At 37.3% G+C, this 7,640-nt stretch overlaps 1 long non-coding RNA gene across 1 annotated transcript; it reads left to right on the forward strand.

Annotated features, from left to right (window-relative positions):
* Positions 1 to 333: 333 nt before the first annotated feature.
* On the forward strand, positions 334 to 6,135 carry LOC309706274. The gene is made up of 6 exons (XR_014276705.1): positions 334 to 600; positions 1,519 to 1,579; positions 1,691 to 1,739; positions 3,318 to 3,473; positions 3,677 to 3,769; positions 4,712 to 6,135. It is a non-coding gene; the product is annotated as an uncharacterized lncRNA (long non-coding RNA).
* The last annotated feature ends 1,505 nt before the right edge of the window (positions 6,136 to 7,640 follow it).

The raw sequence follows: 7,640 nt of genomic DNA on the forward strand, positions 1-7,640 counted from the left end.
CTTTCTGGGACAGTGGCGCGGCTGCCCCTCTGTTGGTCTTCCTTGGTCTCTTGTGTTCTGGGGGCCTCTGGATGTCTGGAGTTTTGATCTCCTCCACACCTGCTTCACGCCCTGGAGGACGGGGCTGTGGCCCCCCACACCCTCTAGCAGATTATTACATGAAGGAACCTTTTAAAAAAACAAAAAACAAGCGCGTCCATGCTCACAGGTGTACACACGGGTGATCACACCCACAAACTACACCCTTTTTGGCTCCTACCTCAAAGCACACTGTGTTCTGTTGATCTTACACTCAAAAAAGTCAACTAAGGCAGTTGTTTGATTAATTCAATAGACATTTGTCTATTTAACATGAACATATTGAGTTTAGGTTTTTAAATCATTATCAGTTGTTGGTTTAACATAAAATAACAAAAAGTTTAATGAACTAGATTTGCATTCTTCAGTTCAATTAAATGTAATTATTTTAAATCAACAACTCTAAAACCGATGCCTAGTGCGCATGCTCAAACTTCCCAAAAGTGAAGAGGCGGGAACGCGGAGAAGTTATATGTGTTCAGTGGACTGCCATTTCCCTCTGCGGAATCTTCCACAATACAGGTAAGTAATAAATAACTCAAAATATCTTAGTCAAACGAAGTTGTTTTGTCCATTAATTGTTTAACAATGTTTTTAATTCCAAATGTGTAAGTTGTCATTAGACAGCGGGAGTGGAGCAAATACAGTGAAAATCTGGTATTAGACGGTGCCAATCGGTACCGTCTAATACCTGATTTATAATCCGCTCTGGGTATATTTATACTATTATTAGCATTTCCACTTCATTGTTTTTTTTTTGTTTTTTTTTTACCCGTTTTTGCAGTTAGTCTTATAGTGTTTTTAGCGGTTATTGATATGTTTAATTCAATATTTAACACGTTTGTAATTCACTTTCAAAGTAAATGAAGTTAGCTAAAGCTAGTATGGTTGTCTCATTGAACTTCTACCTAGCTCTGTTAGCATTCACTTTGGTTTTAAATGACGGTTATTGCAAGACATGGTCTTTGTTCACTTTTTTTATTATCATTTGCATTTTTTCTTTCTTTCTTTCTTTCTTTCTTTCTTTCTTTCTCTCTCCTTTTATTTTAAGCATTCGGCCTCTCACAGTAATGCAAGTTAAACTAGCATGCGCGATTTGCTAAATATTAGCTGTGTCCAAATTCAGGGGCTGCATCCTTCGAATTGACTTGATGCTAGTGCATGGGAAAAAGAGCATAAACACGAGGTCAGAGGAAAAGGCAATGGCGGATAGTTATGAAAATTGCCTGTCGGACCTATACCGCAACTACCAGCATCTTTATTGCATAGTGTGAAACACTGCTATTACATTTGGCAACAGATTGGATATTTATCTGTGAATTTTTTATTGCAAGAGGTATTTATATGTATTTGTATTTTTTTTATACATTTGCAACAAAGTAAAAAAAAATCCACTGTGGAATTTTTATAAAATAATTTTTTCTGTTTTCTTTACCATAGTAACACCACAAAGAAAGCTGACCCCTTTTTCTGATTGTTTGTGCCTCCTCTTTAATACATGGTAAGCCTTTTACCATCATATATTTTTTATGATAGTTTTATGATTTAATCAAAGTGAAAAAAAGGTGCCAATAAAACTATCCTTAAAACTGCTTTTCTTTTTTTCTTTCAGTGACTTGTATGTGGCAGTGCAAGCGTTGTTCCATCAGGGAGAGTAGTAGGTACAATTATTGAAACACTGTACAGGGCTCGCAAAATGGCTAGCCCGACGTCCCAGGGCTAGCGATTTTTCCAGTCGGGCTACCAAAATCTATCTCTGCCCTGCCCGTCGGGCTGTCATAAGAAGGAAAAATATATGTCAATGCTTCTGCATTCTTTCGGAAATGTAGCTGGGTAATTATGTCATTGGCATCGGTGAGCCACTGTCAATATGTGACATATTGAAATCGCGTTTGAATTTGCGCTTGTTTTTTGCTTTCACTTTGCAATCGCGCGACCTGTGTATAGAGAGCGACAGCACTGATCTGTGAGTGATGATAATTTGTGCACCAATTCCTCTGACATCGTCTTATCAATCGTTAGCTTACTATGCAAACATGACAAGTGAAATCTCCCGCAGCTTAAACATGTGAGAGGTTGATCGCGCAGACAATCGCTGAGTGTTATGTGAGTGCGTGTGTAAAAGCAGCAGGATATTAATTGTAGTTCTGCTTAGCCAAATAAGACAGGTCAGGGTGAAGAAGTGACAGCCAAAGAAAAGCTTACCACAAAACGGAAAAGTTATGACAAATCAGACTATAAGGCAAAAAGAAAGTGCAGCTTTATGGTTTCATGGACAAAAGAATTTCTGTGGCTGCAACATGACGAGCTATATAACCGGGGCTGCACATAAGTGGTCCGCAAGTGCGTATTTGCTGTCAAAATAAAAAACGCGCACAAGATAAGAAGTTGCAACGCGTGTTTGCATACATAAGATTTTCTGGAGGAGGACATATTTGTTTAGAACTCTTAAATATGTCGAAGAAGCTCCTTTAAGCAATTACTTTGGTTTTCCTCCACCTCCAAAGAAATGTCAGAAGGAGTCCGAACCACAAAAGAAGCGCGTATTCTCGCAAAAGTGGTTGCAGGAGGTGAGCTGGCTTCAAACAAATGATGAACACACAGATGTGGTGCAGAATGTGCCGTGAAAATCCCACTCTAGCGGACAAAAACAGTGCCTTTTATATGGATGCAAACGTGCGTTGCAACTTCTTATCTGTTGCGCGTCTTTTATTTTGACAGCGAATGCGCACATGCGGACCACTTATGTGCACCCGTGTAAATAACATAATGTTCTGCCGGGTGTGTTGTTGGTTTTCCCTCGATTTCTGAGTCGACAAGCGCCTTTGTTACTGGGACCAGTCATTTTGAGAAAGGCCCCCATTAGAAATGGATTATTGCTCAGTCTGCAATATCTTTCCCAGAACAAACACCAATTGCAAATAATATACTAAAAATAAACCTGAAAAATCTGTTTAGAACAGCATACTGTGTTGCAAAGAGTGAACTACCACTGGTGCAATTTAGCAGTCTTTGCAAACTTCAAAAAGCAAATGGCCTAGATCTTGGTTCCACTTGCCTCTTACTTGTGACTTTAGTGGAAATTTCAAATTCAGTATCTGACACAGACTGATTCATGTCCTACACAGACAGCACTGATGTCTGCATGGTCTTCTAAAAGCAGCTTTAGTCAGCTTAGATGTGAAGTGAGTGAAATATACAGTTGCGTTTTTAATCAATGTATTTGTTCTCTATTGCAGATTGAGAAGGAGTTTCTGCGAATCACCACAAAGCCTCTGCTATCTACTTTCTTTGCCGAGCTTGACCAATACGCGCCACGCTTAATGGAAATCTTTCTGACCAAAGGAGGGACACGTGGAAAGAAAATAAGAGGTCTCATGCTTGCCATCTCCAAGGTTTGTATTAGGATTGAGTAGACTTTGTCATAGGCAGCAAAAATAACTTTTATTTGGAGATGAAGTTGTCAATTTTGTTTCGGCTTAACAAGTGGTACATGCCAGGTTCTAACCTAAAGAATAATTATGCAAGTTAACTGATTACCCTAGCTTTAAGAAAAACAGACTGGTTTTGGCTCATATTATCTCCTCCTCCTCTCCAGCATGACAACATCCATACCAGACGAGCATGCATCTTGAAGTCTTTGTGCATCCACCTAAACGAAGACTATGAGAAGTTAATAAAGGAGTACTTGGTGAGCCATTGTGACAGCATGTTGTCTGTAACATTCTCATACAAATTGTGACGTTGCCTCAAATGCAAATCATTAAAATTACAATTTTGAGATTAGCAACAAGACACCTGGTATTGGGGAAAGGATGTCTTGAATACCAAACAGTATTAAGCGTTGCAATAAAGAATTTCTGGAATTTGGTATTGGAAGGAAAGAAATTTATGCCTACTTAAACTTGATACACAAACATACAATGCATTTAACATGCATCAAGACTATATTGCTTTTGAATCTGTACTTGGATTAAAACAAGTCCTGTTGTTTTTTCATTGTTATGGTCATCAGTATTTGTAAATAGAAATGTCTATGAACTTTGAGCTGTTTAGTACTAACACTTCTATACCTGTTTTATTTTAGCAGCTGAGTTAGCCTTTTCTCGAGTCCTGTCCCCCTAAGTTACTCTTGCTACGTCCGACAAACAAATGGTTTCCTCTGCGCACCAATGGGTACCCGAATGTGCGAGCAGACATGCTTCATAATGTTCGGTACATTTACCTGGGAATGGGGCCATACACACTGTTTAATCCATTCACGTTGTTTTTGACTTTGTGAATGGAAAGAACACAACTCCTCCAGACACAATCTCTCGGCGTATCGGTGGGCACACCGCTTCTCCATATTGCTTGAGGTTAATGTTTGTCAGACACAGTAACGGTTGCTATAATGTGTAATTGGACAATGGCCCTTTCGGGGGAGGGGCCGGTGAGAGGTCAATTATGCCACCTCTTTTGACATGAGAGGTGTATTTTATAATTTATGTATTGGAGTAATTACTAACAACTACTTTAGTGGTGTAATTTTCTGTTTATTACTTTGACTACTTGGATTTTATGAACAGCATAGAAACAGTTGTTTAAACAATCTCTTAAATTTTACTTTGTTGTCTTATACTTTTTCATGTAGGATACGGACAGCGAGGCAAAAAGCTGCATGGAGCAAACTGTGATGGGGGTGTACGTCATCCAGAAGGAGGGTGCTGAACCTGAAGATGACCCAGAGGACGTTGGTGTCGTGATTGAGGGTGTGGAGGCTAACACTGATTTGGGTAACATTGCACAAGCATGTGCTCTGTTGTTTGGACTCATATACCGTTTGAACCTGAGCTACCCACCAGAACTTAAATGCACCTTTGAAGTCCTCCAGAAGATACTTTTAAATCTTGATGGACAAAAGCTGTCTTCAAAGGTACAGTTTCTGAAAAACAAGCTTATGGGGTGAGAGCACTTGAAAATGACTGATAGGTCTTGAATGGTTCATTGGTGCAATGGTGATTTCCAATATATAATGTTAATATTTGAGTTGTTTATATTTTTTTTCTTTCATTTAAAACATTTTTTTTTAAGTTTTTGGATTCTCTCTGTTGGGCAATTCACCTTTTATACAGCACTGCAGATGATTTTTGTTTGTCCTTATATAGATGGCTCAAAATGGATCAGAAGTACTGACAGAAGTACTATGTTGTGTTTATGTATCAAGGTCCTGTAAAGTTTAAGACCACTGCCACCTGTTAAGTTCACTGTATTATTGTTTCCATTTTGCTTGCTAGCATGTTTTAAAACACAGCAAAACTATATTGCTAGCTGTGGAGGACTGCAACCAAAATTAAAAAAATAAATACAGAAATATAAAAATTGGTCAAACTAATAATTATTTCAATGAGATACACCAAACAAATATAGATTTTCATCACCTATGGAATTTTTTGTTGTTGTTGTATTGCCCCCAAAATATTTCTAATTATTTTATTTTATTTTTCCAAATTCACACAATTCGATTTTGTCACATGTTTTAACTTGCCAAGTGGGAGATGTATTTTTATCTTTTAGTTTAATTTTTTAAAATGCAGTCGATATATTGAGCAAATTTTGCATCTGTTTTTAGTTGTGGAAGCTTTGGTTCCAACATATTACCTATGTAAATAAGTATTCTAACATTTTACCTTTTGAAGTGGCATAATGCTTGCAGGTGTACAAAAATGGTAAGCTTTTATATTGTCCACTAAATCCAGTTAATAAAGATAATGTTATCATAATCTGATTGTGACTTTTTTTGTAAAGTAGTGGGTTTCTAAATGTGTAACAAATGTAAACAAATCTAATTGAAATAATTTGGTTGAAATGAGTGAAATCATTGCCTTGATTAACAAAGTAGTTGTTGAAACAACAAGATTTAATTCTGTTTTCCTAAACTTTTTAAATTGTGTAGAATGAATTAAAACAAATTTCACTCTACATACTTAAATAAATCACTTCAAATCAATGTAAGTATAGTATGTTGATCCAACGTAATCTGATTACATTAAACCACCAAATGCTAAATGTGTTGGTTTGACATGATCGAAAAGGGTTTATTGTGCTTGGTTAAATTGTGTGCAAAAAGGGTGCCATGATTAAATTGTGTTCATCCAACAACAGATTTTTTTGAGTGTATGTGCTGCACAATAATGTTTAACATTTAGTATTTACTGTCATATTCCCATATATCATTGTGATGTTGTTTATTCTATTACTCTTGTTCTCTTCTGCTTGCTTTCTTTTTTCTTTCTCAGCAGGTGATCCAGGTGATTGATATATGCATTTTTTTTCTCTGCCCGTTCTGTTGGTTTTTGTCTTTTGCCCTTCTCCCCCGTCCCTCTTCTCAGCTGTTTCTCTTTCCCTCTTTCTTTCTCCCCTTCTTTCCCCCAGTCAAGTCTGTCCCGTATTCATTAAGTGAAAATAAAATAAACAATAAAAGGTGAATCAAATGGACCATTACGGCAAGGCTGGGATTGTCAGTTTGGTAAAGTAAATCCGTTGGGCATCTTTCTTTGCCTTTAGACAACAATTCTGATGCAAAAGAGCCAAACGGGACAGGCCAAAAAAAAAAGAAAAAAAAAAAAGACATAGCATACATTTACACTGCTATGCAGATGACACCCAGCTCTATCTGTCCATGAAGCCAGATAACACACACCAATGAGTTAAACTGCATGTCTTCGTACAGTGGGAGGAAGCTGGATTAGTTTTTAGTGAGGCTGTAACACAATTAATGAGAGATTTTAAATAGCTGGTCTTCATTGTGTTGGCACCTGGCAGTGAAAGAATAATACCCTTATACTTAGTTACAACCCTTTAATGAAACCTATCCCCCTGCTGTGTAATTCAACACTGTAAATTTAATGTTATTAGGAAAAGGTCAGACAAAAAAGGATTCTGACTGAACTCGAATTCAGTCATTTTCCATTACAATCGAGGACCACCTGGGGTTGCTATAACAACTGCAGGTTATAGCAGGGGCGCTCAAACTTTTGGGCGTGAGGGACCCCTTACAGGGGGTAACATTTTTCCATGGACCCCCTTATAATCCTCATGCTGATAATATTTTTTTAAAACTGCCTTGTGTACTCCCAGATACTGTAGGAAATATTTATTATTTATTAATATTTAAATTGATTCCTGATACATTTTAACTCACAGCATTTGTGTTTTGCGAATAAAAAAATCTGAAAGCTTCCAAAACAGTGAAAAGACTGGCACAATTCCAGTGAACCCACTTTGTTTGAATAGCAGTTTAAATACTATTTTATTGGTGCAATTTCTATACAATAAACACATTGTCTTTATTCAAACTATTGGCAGAAAACTGAGCAAATAGCAATTTAGCCTTATTATAAACATTTGCTTTGGGCTTTATTACACACAGTCAATCCAGTCATCACCAAGAGTAACAACGCCCTGTATCAGCAAGAAGGATCAGCCTGTCTCTCCTAACACAGCTTCTCTGTTCTTGGAGAGATGATGACAAACAGACTCTGAGATCATCTTCCACTTATAAATGTTCATTTCAACAGTCA

The sequence above is a fragment of the Aulonocara stuartgranti genome (genome assembly GCF_965226115.1).
Source record: "Aulonocara stuartgranti genome assembly, chromosome: 5".
NCBI lineage: Eukaryota > Metazoa > Chordata > Actinopteri > Cichliformes > Cichlidae > Aulonocara > Aulonocara stuartgranti.